Source organism: Rhinolophus hipposideros (genome assembly GCF_964194185.1).
Source record: "Rhinolophus hipposideros genome assembly, chromosome: 25".
Taxonomy (NCBI): Eukaryota; Metazoa; Chordata; class Mammalia; order Chiroptera; family Rhinolophidae; genus Rhinolophus; species Rhinolophus hipposideros.
In genome coordinates, this window is record NC_138071.1 from 24,150,168 (window position 1) to 24,172,097 (window position 21,930).

Sequence of the window (21,930 nt, forward strand, 5' to 3'; positions counted from 1 at the left end):
CACAGTAGAATATTACTCAATAAAAAAGAATGAAATCTTGCCATTTGTGACTACATGGATGAACCTAGAAGGTATGCTAAGTTACATAAGTCAGCCAGAGGAAGACAAACACAGCAATGTTATGGATCATGACACTCTTCAATATAGCTCTCCATTACCAAGAATTGATGTCAATATGTGAGATGAGATCTTTCTGATCTCCAGAATTGTTGTCTACACATAGGGTCTGTTCATGCCCTAATTAAAAAATGCATTATAATGCTGTAAGCCTAGGCTTACTTGATAACTTCGTGTTACTCTTTTAGCAACCTTCAAATATTCAATGCAGTATTACTAACTATAGTCCCTATGCTATACGTTATATCCCATGACTTATTTATAACTGGAAATTTTGCCTCTTGACCCCCCTTTACCCATATCACCTCACCCACTCCCCATTTCTATCACAAATCTGTTCTCTATATCTATGAGTATGGTTGTTTCGTTTTGTTTGCGATTTGTTTTTTCAGGTACCACATATAAGTGAGGTAATACGGTATTTGTCTTTATATGACTTATTACACTTATCTGACTTATGATACTTAATATAATGCCCTCAAGGTCCATCCATGTTTTTGCAAATGGCAGGATTTCGTGTTTGTTGTTGTTGTTGTTATTGTTGTTGCTTTTAATGGCTAAGTAATAATCTATCTGTGTGTAGACACACACACACACACACACACACACACACCACATTTTCTTTATCCATTCATCGATGGACACTTAAGTTGTTTCCATGTATTGGCTATTGTAAATAATGCTGCAATTAATATGAGGGGGCACATACCTTCTCAAGTTTGGATAAATACCCAGAAGAAGAATTTATGGGTCATATAATAGTTCTATTTTTACTTTTTGGAGGAACCTCCATACTAGTTTCCATAGTGGCTGTGACATTTTATATTCCTATCAGTAGTGCAAAGGGGCTCCCTTTTCTCCACATCCTCGCCAACATTTTTTATACGGGTGTATCCCTTTGGTTCCACATTCACAAATTAATCGTTCTTGCACCCCTGAAATAAATCCCACTTGATCATGGTGTATGATCCTTGTAATGTACTGTTGAATTTGTTTTGTGAATATTTTGTTGAGGATTTTTGCATCTATGTTTATCAAGGATATTGGCCTATAATTGTCTTGGGGTGTCCTTGTCTGGTTTTGGTATCAGGGTTATGCTGGCCTTGTAAAATAATTTCGTAAGAGTATGAGAAAAGTTGGTATTAATTTTTCTCTAAATGTTAGGTAGAAGTTACCAGGGAAGCCATTTGGCCCTGCACTTTTCTTATTTGGGTGGTTTTTGTGCTCCACTCTGGAGTGCAGCAACCGGAGAGCGTGAAACTAGCCCCCCTCACCCAAGGTCTCTGGAAAGGGTTATAGTCAGCCTTGAAATGTGTGTTTAATTAGAAGCCTGCCCTTCAAGCCCCAGGTGTGAAGATGAATTTGGGGGCCTCTTTCATAGAAGGACTGGGCGCCTCTCTGTGGTGCTCTCTACTGGGTAAGAACGAACGCTTTGTCTGTTTGTTAGAGTCCTGTGAGACCTATGTGCGTTAAGTCCCACTGGCTTCCAGAGCCAGGCAACCAACAGGTACCCCTGGGTGGCACCTGCAAAACTTGGGGTGCCAAACAAGGGTACAAGGTTCTTTCCAAGGGAGATTGTCAAGCTACTATGAGGCAGAGTACAAAGGTGGTACCCACTGGCCTGTCTTTGGAAAGTGTTTCAGGAGGTCCCTAGATTTGTGTTCAATTACATGCCTGCACCACACGATAAGCAAATGAGCCTCTTTCACATAAAGTCTGGGCCCCTCTCAAATGGCGGCCTCTGTACTAGACGCTGGGGAGGGTGAATTGAGGCCCAAGATCTGTTTTGGAACTTTCTCTCAGTCCGCAGACAATACCCTGTGTTTCTCTTGGATGCAAGCCCCCTTGGTTTTCAAAGCTAGATGTTTTGGCGGCCTGTCTCTCAGGTGCAGGTCTTAAGAGATGGGGTACCTGATGTGGGCTTCAAATGCTTTGCTCCCTTGGGAGAAGCGTGGGGTTTTTAGTTCCCTCCCAATTGTGTGTCACGCACAGCATGTGGGGTTTTAGTGAGATCATCTCAGCCTCTCCTCCCTGCTTCGATGTGGGTTTCCTCTTGTTCATCCAATGTGCAGATGTTGCTCAGCTCGTTTGTTTTGGTCCAGAGGAAATTGTCCCATATGTAGCTGTAGATTCGGGGTGTCCATGGAAATAGCTGTTCAGGATTCTCCGAAGTTGCCATCTTGAACTGGAACTCCTTGTCGAATTTCAACTGCAGTAAATGTCTCCGTTCTGGATTCAAATGCCTGAAGTGCGTATCTGACCGTTACAATGTATTGGTCATTCTGCCAAATTGCAGGGTTTTAAAGATAAAAATGAATGTAGGATTTACCTTCCAAGATTTCAATGTCTTCAATTTAGAACCATATTAAAGCTGAAAAGCTGAATGGGAATAGAATAAGAGAGCAGGGATGCTGGAAGGTAGGTCTCCGTACAACATGAGAAAATCAGTTCCTGAAGTGGAGAATGATGGTTCTCATTCACAACAGCCAAAGGCAGTGGTGTACGGAATTAGGAGTTCAGAGAGTTCGAATCCCAGGTCTCCCAGTCACTAGCTGTATTGGTCTTGGGCAAGTCACCTAAATTTCTAAGGCACATCTATAGTTGCAAGCATTTGAAAGGACTTTGTACACAGATGATGTATTATGGAAATGTACAGTTGACACCTATATAATTTTACTAATCAATGTCAGCCCAATACATTTAATAAATATTTTTTAAAAAGCATATGGAACATTTCTGTTACTATATATACATGCTTATAATATATCTTACACATTTAAGTTAATAAAAAAAATCTCCAGTAAATTTATAATACTTAAAACTTTGATATGTTTATTATTAAAATATTGTTGTGAGTTATGTAAATGATGATTAGATTAGCCTTTATTATGGTTTGGTTTTAAATTTTGGAGTACTAAATATTTACAAACCAATATCCTCATTTTCCCTAATTATTAAAAAAGGTAATTTGTTCTTGGGACATCTTATATTTCTTCAACAAGGACATCAACTTAAAGTAGTATTATGCCAAAACTAAAAATAGTACTAAAAGTTTTAAAGTAATTTATCATATGCTAACTGTTTTCTGAATTTAAATGACAAATTATTTCTCTATACCAATTCTAGCATTATTTTATATTCTGTGTGACATCTAACAGTTTATGTTAATTCAATAATTTTGATTTGCACACACCAAATTGATTTATGAAATGCTTGAATGTTAGAAAAAAATCATGTCAGCAAATAGCAAATAATATTTCTCATTTACTAGCATTATAAATTATTTTTCGAATATAGATTTCTATATATTTTTGATATCTCAAGGAGAGGATATTTTTGCTAATATATCTAATTTTTTAGAAAGTATATAAACATCAAGTGAAAGTTACATATTTTTGCAGTCATATCACGTCACTGCAATTTAAATTGAACACATGAAAAACTAATAAAACCATAAAGATAGACACAAATGCCTAGTTCTTGAGAGTTAATACTCTACCTATTTAATGAGGAAAACCTATTTTGTTTTACCTAAAACACAATATCCTGGAGGTATATAATATATGTCTATGAAACCATTTTGTGTAACAGTCTATCTATCAGTCAGTAGAGTTAGGTGGTTTTCTATATGTTTGTATGTAGAATTAAGTAGTTTGAGTAACATACTTAATATCATACAATATATCACATACATTGCACATTTTATTTCCTAAACTCCAAACTAGATAACAAACCAAATTATGATATTGATGAGTATTTTAAGAACCAAATAAATTTCCAAATTCTGGCTGGTAAACACATTGTGAATATTAATAATGCCATTATTACCTTTAGATTTCATAAAGTGGTATTACGTTCCTAATGCATGCCATTGAATATCAATAAGAAGAAAATCAGATTCCACTGCCATACAACACATCAATAGATATTATTGTTTATTAGGAGTCATTGTAGTGAAAGCAAAATTATTACAATTTTATCTGGGTAACATAAATGGGGTACCATAGACTTCCATTCTGCTAAACTTTCTATCTTTAATTTGGTTTTAATATCCCATTAGGTAATTCTTTTATTGCTTTTAAATACTCATAGGTTATTTCTTTTTAATAGTATTTTATGTAAAATTTTCTAGTTGGATTTTCACATCTGCATTTCGTGAGAAATTACACTTTAACACTACTAAAAGTGGTTGAATATATTTGGTTTATTTACACGTTTTTAAATTTTGTGTTTCATCTGGATAGGTTGAAATTAATAAAATTCTTTAGGGATTACATTTAACAAGATGAGTAAATCATTAATGAACCTTTTATTAAAGCTTAAATGATTAAAGCCACCAACATTTCTTTTCCTGGCAGTTAGTAGTAGTAGCAATAAAAACTGACTTTTTTGGTTCAGCGTCAGGAGTTTTTAAAACAGAAGTAGTCCCTGGTATAGAAATAAATTCCTATAAGTACAGACCTGGATGACAAAACACTTTGAGATATAGAAATGGAAACAGTCTTTATTTATCCATCACCAAGATGACATGCTCAGTTTTCTGAAAAAGCAAAACCATGGACCTTACTGTCAAATATACACATTGCATTCATGCCAGATGTATGTGTCCTTTTGGATGATGTCAGGCTGGGCCTGAAAACTTAAATAGGGATGTTGACTCTCCTTTCTTTCCCATAAGGACACAACCAAATGAAGGAAAGAGGGGAAAACGCTTCCTAAGTCCTCCTTTCTGACTCTCATCCTGTTCCTTTTTGTCTATTCAGTAACAAAAGCAACCTCAAAGAAAAATGGCACTTCTATCTTTAAATGAATGCCCTGGAAAAGTGGCTTCTTGATGAATAGTCTTATCCAGCTTTCCTAGGTTAAAAATGATTTTATTCCTGAGTCCAAAAAAGTTTGGGATGCCTTCACCAGGGCAGAGTGGAAAGGGCAGAAAAAGTATTGCATGAATGGCGTGGATTCTTCCCTTTTTTTGGAGATAAGTACATATCTCTGCTGTCTCTCGCCTCCAGTAGTTTCTTTATATTCATGTGTTAATCTGTATTCTGTGTCTCCATAGCTCTGCCTCTGTGCAGTTCTCTCCATCCCAGGAGCATGTCTTGTGAGTTGTAGCCACTTTAACTAGACTCTCGGCTTTCTTTACTTCTTCAGCTTAGAGACACAACTGGGCTTTGCCTGGGTTTTTGCTCTCTGACACAACCTAGAAATCCATTGAAGGTCGTCAGTATGTTTGGGTAAGCACAGGGTTCATCTTGTTTATTTACTTCAACTCATAGGATGCTGTCCTTCGTTGCCTGAGATCTAGTGTCTTTAAACCCATTTTTGTATTAATGTGGTTCACCTTTTGATTGCTTCAGACAGTAGGGTGAACCTAATCCCTGTTATTTTACCCTTACTGGAAGCATCCTTATTAGTTTAGTTTTTGAAACTTTTTTCTTTTGCTTTAAAATATGTTGATTCCAAGATGAACAAATAAAAACTCATAGATACAGACAATAGTATAGTGGTTACCAGAGGGTGAGCGGGAGGAAAGTGGTAGAAGAGGGAAAAGGGGGTCAAATATATGGTGATGGAAGAAGAACTGACTCTGGGTGGTGAACACACAATGCAATATGTAGATGACGTATTATAGATATGTGCACTAATCCTATGTAATTTTACTAACCAATGTCACCCCGATACATTTAATAAAAATAAATAAAAAATGTTTATGAAGACTCAGAATATTTAAATGTAATTAATAAGAATGTACTCAGGCTCAAAATATACTGAACCAGTAGAATATGACACTCTTCAAAATAATGACTTTGAGGAAAGAAAGTATTTGACATGTTTGAATTTCTTTCTAATTTATTTTTAATATTGTTGTCCCGCCATGACAAAATATAAGATAGCTGAGTAAATTCAACCTGTTCCTGAAAAATCATCCTAGGGTTATACATGGATTTTATCGGCTTGGTTAAAAATGGACAAGGGGATGTTGTCCAGTGGTGAAAGTAAAGTAATGACAAAAATTAAGTACCCTTAATAATCTGTGACTAAATTTATCTGTTTTTTGCTATTTTACTTTATGAAAAACTTTTCATATTTAACTCTGTTCTTTTTTAATGTCGTTTCAAAGTAAATAGGTTATATACAACTGACATGAAGCTAAAGAATTTTTAAAGCTGAAACTGATACTCTGGCCCTGAAATTTTAAAGACTTAGCATGTTTTAATATCTATCATGTTCAGTTTGACTTTCAGTTGGCTTTTCAGAATGAGACTAAAGTAATAATTGGGCAGTACTTGTCCTCACTCCTGCTTTGAAGTTATCTCCATTTATAATATAAGAACAGAGAAACTCTAATGTCTTTTGAGTAGTGACAGCACAAAGAAAGACTGTGAAGCAGGACACATTAGACTTTCATTCCCTTTCGTCACCTCTGGCCACGACCACTTCTTACCACCTTAAATTTTCACTCTTTCCTCTTTGAGTAGCATATGCCCCGATTCCAATGAGATCTTCCCTTCTTTACTCACTGCAGTCAGACCATAATCACCAAATAACCATTGACAATTGTGTTTTGCAGAAAAGAAACTGTTAGGCCAAAGTAAGAATACTGAAAGAGTTAAGTTAGAGGAAATTGACACAGATGGAAGAGATTTTTTTGTTGTTGCTGTGGCATATTTTCTTGTATATAGTTTAGGTGAAGTATTACATGTGATTCAGTATTACATTATATAAAATGAAATACAAATGAGTTATGCAATTACTTTGGTGACATCTTAAGATTTTGTCACATTGTTTACCACTACAATAGAGTATTCTGTACTCTTACTCATTATGAATGCAAAACTATATAAAAAATCTTCTAATAAATCATAATATGTGTATATGAAAGAAATCACAGGAGAAAAGGTTAAACCATAATTTGCATCTGGAGACTACTGGGGAACAGCAATTCCTTTTCCTCAGTTCCCCACATATGTTTTTCTTTTCTTGGGATCACCAAATTCTGTCTGTCTCTTTGCAAAAGATTCTGTTAGCAAAACAGAAGCTAAAGAAGAAATTTGACATTATCCTAAAGCAGGGACCCACGTTGAATATTAACATATACTAAATGGTTACCGAAGCTTCTGGCTCACTCTGAATTTTCCCTGTTGATGTTTTATTTTAAAACTCGATATTAATATGACAGAGAAAATAAATAAGATGCTTTCTGTGTTTAGTTAAGGCATCCCTATCACCTCTCATGAAAACCCAATTAAAATTTTCTGAAACAGACAAACAAACAAACAAACAAACAAACAAACTGAGATCAAACAACATTCCTTCGGCACCTGTGAACACGTACTTTCAGTTTCAGAAACTGTCTCAGACACAGGTCTCTTGCTACAATGAAGAGTATATTTTTGGTTTCTTCTTTTTTCATATAGAGATGAAAAATTTTGAGTAGCCAATTAATCTCAAAAGATACAAAGTGGTTGTTTTAGAATTGACATTGAAATGATACATTCATTCCTCAACGGCTGTTTAAAAAAGACATATACCTTTAGGAACGAGGGCATAGTCTAATCTCATTTAAGGTAAATTTCAGGTTCTATTATTTCAAATAGTATGTTCATCACATTTTCCTATAATTTAAATGATAAAATATGCCCTGAAGGAAAACGAAATTTACCAGTCAAATAAGACAGACCAGGCTTTTGAAACACACGGTTATGTTAATATTTCCCACATAAATTTATTATGAATAATGATTCATTTTCTTTGGAATTAAGGAGCTATAATGCAGTTCCATTTGTCTTCCTGAGTAATATTCTCTTCCTCTTGCTTTGCAGCCTCCGTCCCCAGGCTATAAAGAGACACTACCTAATAAATTTTTATTTGGTAACTCTATAAACTTCTGAAATGGTACAAACTAAATTCATGCTACCAGTGACAGTTGGGGTTGCATACATGTAAATTGATCTGTTTCTCCCTAAGCTACAGATCACTCACATTTCCTTTTCTATCTAAATCAAAAGTAGTAAATATCAGCTGGACGGCGTGATTGAATAAAAGCTGGGTCTTGTACAGATAACTCAAATGAAAGTTCAGTATATTTTACCTACCTCTCCCCACCACCCAAGTTAAGGTAGAATCCATAATTGCCTTCTATTACTAAGTGTACTCCCAACAAGCTTCTCATTCTGTGATAGAACACGCCCAGAGCTGAGTGTGAAATGATATAATGTTTATTTTTAAAAAAATCACTCACTTCTTTTGTAGTGAGTTCTTGAGTTGAGGAATAGTTGCCCTGACCTTAAGAGCAAGGCTCAGTGGTGAACAAAATTTTAGCTCCCACTTACAATCTAGGCTCGAACATCTTCATTTCAATGATGCCACTGATGAGGACAAAAGGAATTTCTATGATCTCTATTATCAACCCAGATTTATAGGCTTTCTTTGCATTAAGAGAGAGACATTATCTTACACCAAAATGTAATTTTCACAAACATTTCTTTCTCAAGAAGAAATTTCACCTTCATGTGTAATTTCCATCTCTATGGTCACATCCATTTGAATGTGTGTCCACCCTGCAAATTGAATTCCTCCTAAAATTAAGATGATTATGAATCTTCCATCCAACCTCATCAGCTCTTGCTCCCTTGGACCCTCTGACAAATCGGACTGATTTCTATGTTTTTCTTAGTGGATTCATACTCCTAGTGCCTCAAGTGAAAAATCACAAATACATTTTTGCTCTTTCTCCTTATTCCTGTACTGAATTGAACAATGTGTTGTCAAATTCTCTAGAAATCAATAACAAAAGGACAATGGGAAAACTCATAAGTACATGGAAATTACACAAAACACACTTGAGCAGCCATTGGGTCAAAGAGAACATCAAAAGGGTAATTAGAAAAAAAATCTCGAGGCAAACAAAACGAAAACACAACATAAAATTTATGGGATGCAGTAAAAGCAATATTAAGAGGAACATTTATAGTGACAAATGTATACATTAGCAAAAAAGAAGAAAAAAACTCAACCTAACTTTATACTTAAAGGAGTTAGAAAAAGAAAAATGGATTCCAAAGTAATCAAAAGGGAGGAAGTAATAAAGGTCAGCGCAGAAATAAATGAAATAGAGAATGTGAAAACAGTAGAAAAACTGACAAAACTAAGATATTTTAAAAAGATAAGCAAAATTGACAAACCCTTAGTATACTAATCAATAAAAAAATACAAATAAAATAAGAAATAAAATAAAAGACGTTACAACCGATGCCGCAGAAATTTTAAAACAATAGGAACTCTTATGAACAATTATACACCAAAAAATTGGACAACCTAGAAGAAATGGGTAAAATCCTAGAACATAGACTGAATCAAGAAGGACTAGAAAATCTGAACCGACCCATCGCAAATAAGGATATTGACTCAGTAACCAAGAGCCTCCCAAAAAATAAAAGCTGAGGACCAGATGGCTTCTAAAGTGAAGTCTACCAAATATTTAAAAAAGAATTAATACTAATCTTTCTCAAACGGTTCTAAAAAATTTAAGAGGAAGGAACACATTCAAACTCATGTTATGAGGCCAGCATTAACTGACAAATACAACACAAATCGAAAAGTACAGGTAAATCTCCTAATGAACATGGATCCAAAAATCCTCAACAAAATATTGGCAAACCAAATTCAGCAGCACATTAAATAACCTCTGGCACCGTGACCCAATGGGACTTATCCTTGGGATACAAGGATGGTTCAACACATGCTGAATACGTGTGCTATACCACATAATGGAACGAAGGACAAATATCACATGATCATCTTGATAGATGCAGAAAAAGCGTTAGGTGAAATTCAACACCATTTCAAAATAATAATAATAATAATAATAATAATAATAATAATAATAATGATAATAATAATAATAATAATAATAATAATAATAAGAAGAAGAAGAAGAAGAAGAAGAAGAAGGAGAAGAAGAATAAGAATAATACCTCTCAGAACAAGTTCGGTGTAGAAAAAAAATACCTCAACACAATGAAGGCCACGTATGAAAATCCCACAACTGACATCCTTCTAAATGGTGAAAAACTGAAATCACTTCTTCTAAGATTTGAAACAAGGCAAGAATACCAACTCTTGCCACTTCTTTTCAACAGAGTACTCGAAGTCTTAGCCAGAGCAATGACACAGGAAGGAGAAATAAAAAGCATCACATTTGTTTCTTCAAGATTTCTTGTATTTACCCCACCCTTTGTATTACAGCTGCCACTGGCATTGTCTATGATCTTAATACAGTATACCCAGAATACTGCAATATATCTACACTGGTGCACCCCCTGCTCAGCCCTTAGCTCCTTGGGTCTCCACGTTCCCCAGGATAAGACATGTAAACTACTAATGACATTCATCTTCTGATTGAAAAACAACTATCATAGTGCCTGTCATGTTGCAGAACAAAGGCCATGAGATTTTGCATTGCAAATTGCATGCGATAAGATAATTTTTCCTTATCTTCTCTGCTAATTTGTAGCATGAACGTTGTGATATAAGCAACAAAAGTGAAACCAAATCGAATTCTTCTCTATTCACTTAACACATTTTGTACATACTTGTCTCCTCCCCAATGTTAGACACATTGTAAATATACAATGTTTATAGATGTAACAATATCGCAATATTACGAAAAGAAAAGCTCAGTGAAAAAAATGCACTGTTTGTAATCTTCCAATTTTCTATCTTGTTCTGGTGCTATAAGTATAGTTTTTGAAGACTGAACTTAATGTGTGGGCTGTCAGTTTATAGAATTCTAAAAAAGAAGTAGTGATAAATAATGTGTATGTTCTATTCAGATTTTGAAACTGAATTGCAAATGGGATAATCATGTTCCTTGAACACCTTCAAAATGTACATATATCAGACAATTTAGACTTCTTTCTTAAATTCTGTAATTCTACTTGCTGCAATGTTTTTACGCTAAAAGATTCGTTTAAGCTAAGAATAGATATCTGAAGATTTAAGTAGAAGGCATGTTTTGCAATGAAGTTCAGAATCTCTAAAGTCCTGATTACATTCCTATATTAATGCTATTGTTGAATATAAATATTCAGTTCATAGTCTTAAATTCTATATTTTGCTAGTAAAATGTTTAAATTATGAATATTATCTATGTCAGTGAAAATATCCTTAAGGTTCCATGTTTTACTGTTATATGTATAAATACATAAGAATTCATGTTTTAATGTTATAAATACATTAGTAAATATTTTATTTCAAGTGATATTTCATACTCATGTGATCAGCATAAAGTTTCTTTCATGTAAGGAAAAAATTATTATACACAAAATTTATTTTTCACGTTTATCACATGGTAACATACTCATACGAGTATATTAAGAAATTTATAAAATGTTCTCTCTTATTTTTATCTTTCCTTTTCATTTTTATATTTTACATGTCATATTTTAATAAAATAATATGAAATGCTGGAATTGAAATACATTGTGACAAGTGTGTCATTCCCTTACATTGAGGTATTAAAACATAAAACATCTCCTTAAATTAATATTTTACTATGTTCCTATCTCTACTGACACATTTGTTCAATCTAATATTTAAACAATGTTCTAATAACATTCTGTGAGATGCACTGATCATAAGAGCTATTTAACATTGCAAAAATCTTTAAGGCTAGAAGTAGACCAAAGGAAGTAGTGATGATGGAAAAGGAAATGGAAAGCCTACCACGTAACACGTGTCAGTTTGAAAGCATTAACTCTTAGCTCTTATTTCGTACTAAATAAAGGTATAAACCACAGAACGTCTTACACAAACGCAAAATTACACAATTATACACTCTATTCAATTAGATACAGAGAGAGTATATGGGCTTAGACATATGCTATATTTTGTCTGCAATGTGAATTTTTTGTTTGTTTGTTTTTGACAAAATTGACAGGTGGTGGAAACCTTCTGTCCTCTCAGTGGTGTGAACTCTGTGTCACGCTCTGTTCTGTACTGCTCCTTTTTGTTTCTATCAGTCTGGCTCATCGAAGTAGCTCATGGGCGGGTCTTTTTGTGACTGGCTTATTTTACTCAGAATTTCTTTCCTTTTTAAAGCAGAATACTGTTCCATGGTATGTATATTTCCACATTTTGTTTATCCATTCATCCCTTGATGACGCCAAAAGTTGAAGCAACTTTTGGGTATTGTGAATAATGCTATGAACATGGGTGTACTCTCCTTAGGAAAGTATTTATTTATTTTTAAATTCTGCACCGGTATGGACCCCTGCCACACAGATGCATAAATGAATGAGGTACTCATTATCCAAACTCTCCTGCATCTCAATTGATCTTATGAGAGAATTGATCAATTGTGAGTTTTTGATTATAAATTATTTATGGAATTTTTTCTGTTTAAAATTTGGAGCGTTGCAAAATGTTTAGCATTGCATTGACTTCTGATGTTAGCTTGTTAGCTTCTAATGTTATCATTGACTTCTAATGATAACATGCCTACCTAGGCTTCAAGTAGAAGCACAGAAAAAGAAAATAATATGTATGTATTTGACCACAATTAATGCAATTCTACCTCTTTTGTTCACTTTTAAAGTATCATTTTGTATTTGATTCTGCTTTGAAAACATGGTATATGCTTATGTGACATTTTCCCTGATATCCAGATAGTAAGATGAAATTTGATGCAGGAAAAAAAATGAGCACTAAATGAGCACTTTTCTAGCCATGACAAGTAGTTTTATCTTTCAAGATGTTAATTTTTAAGGTATAAAATTGGTTTCATTAAAACAGCTTCATCTTGTGACTTATTTCATTGTCTCAGAAAATTCTATTAAAAATAGCAGTAGTGCCAATATGAAAAGCGAAATCTCATCTGAAATTTACTGTAGGGCATTTTCTTTTAAAGGCATATCTGTGTTTGTTGTTTGTCATAAAATAAATGGAAAGTGGTCTCCATGTAGAGGAATACTAAAGAAGGCTTATCAGGGAATTAATATATTAAAACATAAATGTTTATTGAAGTTGCAAATAGATACACTTCAACAGAACTCCCAAAAGTTTTATGAGTGCTAAGTCAACACCAACCCGTACTTATTCATGATGACAGCCCATAAAGGGTAACATATCAGTCACATATAAAACCAAACTAATGTAGGATTACACTGCAGAGAATCCTAGGTTATAAAGTTTTAGTTGCAAACAAACTGTGGGATTCTGCTTCCCAGAAATCTCCTTCAAATGGCCCAACTCTGCTGACTACTTTTTATTTTACGCTTACTCCTCTCTGCTTGTTTCCTAGAATATGGAGATGATAACTAGAGCTACAATGGCTGTCTCAAGAATATGAGTCAATCCTTGAGCTTGGAAAATTGTCATGAAGATAACAGAAGAGTTAGAAAAAGATTACATTCCTGATGATATTAGAGACTCCATAAAACTCTTATCAACCCTGGTTGGCCTTGGTCTTGAATCCTTTTATACAATAGAAACAAAAAAAAACAATCAACTTTAATATTTTTAATGTTGTTACTGTTTTTGATGTTACAAAGAGATAAATTTAACCACAACTGATATAAAGTTTGTTTCCTGGAAGTGTATAGCAATTTACAGAATATCAAACACGGAGTTGACTGAACAGAGATAAGGCAAATACTAAGCTTTCTGACAATGCAAGCCAGAGACTTGTTGATTCTTGTTATGTGATAGCAAAATGTTTGTTCAAATTGTTGCCTTCTGTATTTTGGAAAGTAGATAACATGCCTACCTCGGCTGCAATATTACAGCCTCTTCCACCAGGGTAGAGAAAACAAGTGTAGCAAGTGCTCAGTCTTCTTTGATGAACTCAAGCTAGGGTCAGAAGGGAATAAGCAGAGATCACAGAAGTAAGGATTGGGAATTACCAATGGCGTACTGCAGCCAAATGTCACTCAGAGTTCACTAATTTGGAATCTAGCTGGGATGAAAAAGATGAATTCTACAGCATCCCAACCTGATGCATTTATTACCTCTGCTGGTTAGAAAGGGCAGCGTTGGTAGGAGATGACGCTGTGGCCAAACCTTTGCAAACAATTTAGTTGAGCGTTCTCTTGCTATACGACAGGAGTAAGCATACTGATGAAGGAATAAGGTGTGGCATTGCTACCTGAGCCAATCATTCTAAATAGAGTCAGAATAGTCAATGCTATTTTATTTTGATGGGAAGAGCCACATGTACTAAGTAAAAAGTGGTCTATTCACAATTTGGGCACAGCAAGCCATTCTTAACAACTATGTCTCAGTGAGAACGATACAATATTATTGGCTCTATTCCCTATGCTGTACTTTATATCCCTGTGACTATTTTTATAACTGCCGATTTGTACTTCTTAATCCCTTTCACCTTTTTTAACAGGTTTACTTTTTAATGCATGATCCTGTTTTCTGGTAATTCTCTATTGTAATATGGATGCTATTTTTGTGTTTTAGAGGAAATTTTATATAGTTTGCTATCAATCTTTTATTGCAGTATGTTAGTCACATATGGATCTTCTTAATAGCATTTTTAAAAATTAAATTCAGTGTCTTTTGATTAATAGAAGTTCTTAATTTTGATGCCATCTACAGTATCTAGTGGTTTTTTTCTTTGATTAATACATTTCTGCATCTTGCTTAGAAAGTCTTTCTACAGGAATATATATATATATATATATATATATATATATATATATATATATATATATATATATATTAAATATGCTTAATTACTCCAACATCAATTTATAGCAACTCGTAAGAAATGTTATTTACCAGGGAAGTTGATTAGAGTCACAGCCCAAGGTTTTTATTGGGGGATGGTTATATAGGCACCCTCTAGTACTTATCAAAATTCCAGAATCCCAGAAGAAAAGTGGGTGTTTCACTTAAACAGCATTGGGCGCACAATTTGGGCACAGCAAGCCATTCTTATTACAAGATGGTGGGATTCCTTCCCAAAACCAAGTTCCCAGACACCAGTCAGAGTTCAACCTTACAAGTATGCCTTTTTAGGGAGAGCAGCCTCAGGCCTTCTATGTTAATTTGGGGGAGGAGGCCGACGTTTGGTCTTTCGCAATTTAATAAATTGTAACAATTTTTCCTCCATACATTTCGTCTTCATGGGCTGTCACATACAAAGCAGTGCTCACATTTCAACTCTCCTTGGAAATGTCTGTCTTTCCTTTAGAGTTTAGGCTAGTTGACTACCCCGTAGTCTCACGTCTATGAATTTGTAGATTATCTGACTTCTTTGTAGTTAGAGTGGAATGAGGCCATTCCCAGCTCTCTCTACATACTAAGTTGAAGCCAGAAGTGCAGCACATTTTTAAATTCCTAACATATTTTAACTTACAGTGTGAGGTGTGAATTCAATTGTATCTTTTTGCAATTAACTATCCAGCTATCATCACTATTTATTTAAATGTCCATCATATTCCACCAGTTTAATGAACTAAGGTTTTAGTAAAGAAATTATATATTCAGAAACTTCAGAATGAGATCACATATTTCATAGGCACACATTAACCTAGATTTCAAGAAATAATTTGAGTGTTTTGAAAAAAAATCTATATCATGTCCACACACTTTATAATTTAATACAATTCGTAAAGACTGAAGGATTCTGAAATTTATGTTTCTGATCACGTGATTACGAACAATTCTTTAAGAAAAGGGAAAGTGATATATTCAGAGAAGAAGCACTGCTTTGATATGCAACTTAATCCTAGAAAAATAGAGATAAGAAAATTTGATTTTATTAGGTCATGCGCCTAGCAAGGCATACAATAAAGATGGGAATACAACACAAGAAATACAATAAGAGAGAATTACGGATCCTAATAGATGAGAAAGTATGGAAACAATCATCTAACCATTTTAAAGTAGATAAATGTCCCAGGCCAAGGAATTTACATTCTTAATAACATTAGAATTATTTTTATGAGTGCTATCACAAAGTACATTGCAGCAGTGATTTCATACACTATCATTAAGGAAGATAACCATAGAAGGGTTTACCCTGTATCTCTCTATATAAGGTAATCTAGCTCTTGTTTATATAAGGAGTTAATATGGGCACAAATTAATTTGGTGTCTTCACTTGTGGATACTACATAATTAAGATAGGTTGGCCATGTGTAAGTCTGCTTTGATTTTAAAAATTTTCCTAATATGAAAATGAATTACTTTTTAAAAAGAGGAATAAACTTCTAATAATGGGCTGTCCAAGGTACCAAATCATAGATAATGAAACACAAAAATTGAAAAGTACGATGAGGCTAGTAAATTGATTCTTTATAAAGTGTTTATGACTTTCATCAAATTATGAAATGAGGAAACAATTCTTGTAGATGGTTCAGTAATTTGACAATGATTTAATGAAGAAAGTCTACAAAACTCAGTAATATTCAATATTTTGTTATCTAAAATAAAATAGTATGCTTCACAATATAATTTAAAGGCTTAAAGAGATAAACACTCAACAAGAGAATAACGATAAGCTTTAAAAGCTCAGAAAGGTTGACTTCCAGATTCCCTATAAAGCAATTCCTATTTCTAATCGGAATGTGTATTGATGGAAGATTTTTTTTCTCTAGAAACATAGAACAACGAGCCTTTTATGTCATATAATGTAAGAACCATGATCTTACATACTATAAAAATTTAAAAAAATAACTCAGAATGGATTAGAGACTTGAGCATAAAGTGAAGAACCATTTTATTTCACTCAGATGTGGGATATAATACTGAACACAATAAATGAACACGACAAAGAAGCAAAAACTCATAGACACAGACAACAGTTTAGTTGTTACCAGAGGGTAAGTGGGCAGGGGGTGGTAGAGGAGGGAAAGAGAGTCAAATATATGGTGATGGAAGGAGAACTGATTTTTGGTGGTGAGTACACAATGCAATATATAATGTATTATAGAAATGTACATTGAAATCTGTATAAATTTACTAACCAATGTCACCCGTGACAAATTTAATAAATAAAAAATGAAATAATAGATACAGAGAATAAATTGGTGGTTGTCAGAGGTGGGGGTGGAGGGTGGGTAAAATAGGTGAAGGTGGTCAAAGACACAAATTTCCAGTTATGAAATAGTTAATAATGCAACAACCATATATAGTGCCAGGTGAATACTAGATTAATAGGGGGGAATTACTGCTCAATTATATAAATATCTAACCACTATGCTGTATACCTGAAACTAATATAAAATAATACTGGATATCAACTGTAACTGAAAAAACATTATTACAAACAAAAAAGTCATAGTAATGTAATACGGAACGTGGTGACTATAGTTAATAATACTGTATTCTTTATTTGAAAGTTGCTAAGAGAATGAACCTTAAAAGTTCTCAGGATAGGAAAAAATGTCATAACTATGTGAGGAGATGGATGTTAATTAAACTTATTGTGGTAACTGGTTTCACAGTGTATACAAATATTGAATCATTTTGTATACTTGAAACTTTTATTTTTAAAATAAAATTTATTGGGGTGACAATGGTTAGTAAAATTACATAGATTTCAGGTGTACAATTCTGTATTACATCATTTATATATCACATTGTGTGTTCACCACCCAGAGTCAGTTTTCCTTCCATCACCATATATTTGACTCCCTTTTACCTTCTTTTACCACCCCTCTCCCCGGTTACCCTCTGGTAACCACTAAACTATTGTCTGTGTATATGAGTTTTTGTTTCTTTATTTGTTTGTCTTGTTCCCTTGTTGCTTTCAGTTTTATATCCCACATATCGGTGAAATCATATGGTTCTTGACTTTCTGTGTGACTTAATTCACTTAGCATAATAATCTCAAGTTCTATCCATTTTGTCACAAATGGCACTATTTCACTAATATGCTATATGTCAATTATATCTCAATAAAAATCAGAAAAAATCTTTCAAATAAGTTGAACAAAAATGTTTAATGCTAACACATCTATTTGCAAAAAGAAAATAATAAAACCCTGATGAAAAAAGTAAATCTAAAAAATGAAAATATATTCTAGTTTCATGAATTTGAAGAATCAGTGTCCTGGGATATCAATTTTCCTCCAATTAATCTATAGCTTCAACATAGTCCCATTCAAAATCTCAGCAAGCATTTTTTTTTAAAGTTTGTGTGTTTCTGTAGATGTCAACAAATGAATCCTAAACTTTCTATGGAAAACGATGGAACTAGAATAACAAGAACAATTTTGTACAAGAAGCACAAAATTAGAAAATGCACTGCTGTTGGTTTAATAATTTACTATAAATTACAGTAATCAGAATGCAGTATTTGTGAAAACATAGACACATAGATCAATAAAATAGAATAGAAAGTCCATAAATAAATAAATAAATAAATAAATAAATAAATAAGCATATTCAATTGATTTTTCTAAAAATAATGTATTGGAGAAGGGAGACCCAATTTAACTCAAAATGTATCATAGACCTAAAGATAGGTACTAATAAAAATCTTTTAATATCTAGGAGAAAAATACATGAAAAAGTATCTGGTTTAGGTAAAGATGTCTTACACATGACAAAAGATAATAAATTTTCGAAAAAATTTAATAGGTTGGACATCATAAAAGTTTTACATTTCTGTTTTTCTTAAATGGTAAATACATTTAAATAAATGAAAAACAACAAGCCACAGACCCCCCAAAAAACAAGTATATACTAAAAAATTATTTCATTATTTTTGCTCCAAATACAATGCCAATTTGCATTGTTAGAATATGTATAGACACGTATGTACACCTAATTCTGCTGCTGCCAAAAGTTTGGCCTGTTGAAACATCTTATTCCAATATACATTTGCTGAGTACATTTCTACAAGTCCATTTTTAACAGAATTTCTTTTGAATGAGTCTGAAACAACTGATACATGCTGCTGAAGGGAAATATCCATGAAAAAAATAATTAAATCTTGTCTTATATAACATTTTAAACTCTAATAATGTGCTTATATCTGTTATTATAGTATCCTAAATATGTTCATATTTTCCATAAGCATATATCATTTTTATATCCTGATTTATATCTACTGTCGTTGCTTGAAAACATTTTACTTCACTTATTTCAGTTTTATGGGCTTGCTGTTTTAGGAATTTTAGTTTGTTGCATGAATAATGTCTTGACAAATGAAATTTTCTCATCTTTGCGTAGGCTATCGTTAGCAATTTCTGTTGAAAGCATCTGTGTTCAACTTCTGAAGAAAATAATTTCTAGAAGTCATAAAATCAAATATGGTGATAACCTAAATAATTATTTCAGAACAATTACAGATATTCTTCCCTTGTCATTTACATTTTAACTCTATCATATAGTTAAATATAATAATTTAGAAATAATCTCCATACGCTTTCATGAATCATATAGTTAGTTATGCTAAGAAGGGATTTAATTAATTTGTGGGGTAAATTCCATATCATCATAAAAACTTGAAAGAGGACGATTGTGTATATTTAGTTAATAAACTAACACACACACTATTGTTTCCATTCAAAATGAGCACTATAATTCTGATCATTGCTCAGTGTGAAATTCTACCCAAGTATAATCACAGGGAAATTCTCACGATGAAACATGAGTATAAGAAAATAGCAGTAGGGGCTGGCCCGGTGGCTCAGGTGGTTGGAGTTCTGTGCTCCTAACGCCGAGGTCGGTGGTTCGGTTCCCATATGGGCCAGTAAGCTGTGCCCTCTACAGCTAAGATTGTGAACAACGAATGGCTCTCCCCGAAACTGGGCTGCCTGGGCTGCCAAGAGCGGCTGGTGGCCAGCCAAGGAGAGCCGCTGTGAGTGGCTGACCAAGTGACTCAGCTGGGAGGAGTGCAAGGCTCACAATACCAGCATGGAGCTGGGTCCTACACAACTGGACTGAGAAACAATGCCTTGAACCAGAGTGGGATGGGGAGGTGGAGAAGGGGGGAAAAAAAGAAAAGAAAAACAGCAATAGTGCCTTAGAAGGGATTCAATGGAAATAATAACAACAGATTAGACTAGATCTATTTCTGCCTCGTTCTTATAGATCACTTCCTCTAAATAATCAGAATCAAATATAAACTAACTCTAAAATGACAAAAACAGACCCATATTTAAATACTTTAACTGAATTTACCAGCCATGAAAAGGAAGGAAACTCTGCCATTTGCATAAAAAAACATAGATGAATCTGGAGTGCCTTATGCTAGGTGAAACAAGACAGAAAGAAAAAGCCAACTACAGCATGGTATCATTTTTTTAATTTTTTTTATTAATTAAATTTATTGGGGTGACAATTGTTAGTAAATTTACATAGATTTTAGGTGTATAATTTTGTATTACATCATCTATAAATCCCATTGTGTGTTCACCACCCAGAGTCAGTTCTCCTTCCATCACCATATATTTGATCCCCTTTACCCTCATCACCAACCCCCCACCCCCTTACCCTTTGGTAACCACTAAATTATTGTCTGTGTCTAGGAGTTTTTCTTTCTAATTTGTTTGTCTTGTTCTTTTGTTGTTTTTGGTTTATATACCACATATCAGTGAAATCATAGGTTTCTCTGCTTTTTCTGTCTGACTTATTTCACTTAGCATTATAGTCTCAAGATCCATCCATGTTGTCACAAATGCTCCTATATTATCTTTCCTTAACACCGAATAGTATTCCATTGTGTATATGTACCACAACTTCTTTATCCATTCATCTATCGAAGGACGTTTCAGTTGTTTCCATGTCTTGGTCACTGTAAACAAAGCTGCAATGAACATTGGAGTATACGTGTCTCTATAGAGAAATGCTTTCAGATTTTTTGGGTAGATACCCAGGAGAGCGATTGCTGGGTCATATGGTAATTCTATTCGTAATTTCTTGAGGAACCTCCACACTGCCCTCCATAGCGGCTGCACCAGTCTGCATTCTTACTAACAGTGTATGAGGGTTCCTTTTTCTCCACAGCCTCTCCAACACTTGTTGCTATTTGTCTTGTTGATGCTAGCCATTCTGACTGGGGTGAGGTGATATCTCATTGTGGGTTTCATTTGCATTTCTCTGATAATTAGCGATGTTGAGCATTTTTTCATATGTCTATTTGCCATTTGTATGTCCTCTTTGGAGAGACATCTCTTCAGGTCCTCTGTCCATTTTTCAATTGGGTTGTTTGTTTTTTTGTTGTTGAGTTTCATGAGTTCCTTGTATATTTTGGATATTAGCCCCTTATCAGAGGCACTGTTTGCGAAAATCTTCTCCCATTCAGTTGGTTGCCTCATTATTTTGTCAATAGTTTCTTTTGCTGTGCAGAAGCTTTTCAGTTTCATATAATCCCATTCGTTTATTTTAGTTTTTTCTTCCATTGCCTTTGGAGTCAAATTCATAAAATGCTCTTTGAACCCAAGGTCCATAAGTTTAGTAGCAAGGTATCATTTCTATGAGAAATCTTTAAACCAACTAAAACCTTATATCCTAGAAAAATTATAGAACGGTGGTTGCCAGTGGTTGGGGGTGGGGGTAGGGAGGGAAATAGGGTGTTGTAGGTTTCAGTTATAAGTAGTTCAGTTCAGTAGTTTCAGTTATAAGAATAGTTCTAAGTACCTAAGTATGACATGGTGTCTATCATTAATAACACAGTATCGTACACTTGAAAGTTGTTGAAAGTAATAAGCATTCTCACCACACACAAACACACACACACACACACACACACAATGACTTATGTGAGCTATGTGAAGTGAAGGATTTGCTAATTACCCTGACCTGGGTAATCGCTCTACAATGCATTATATGTGTATATCAAATCAC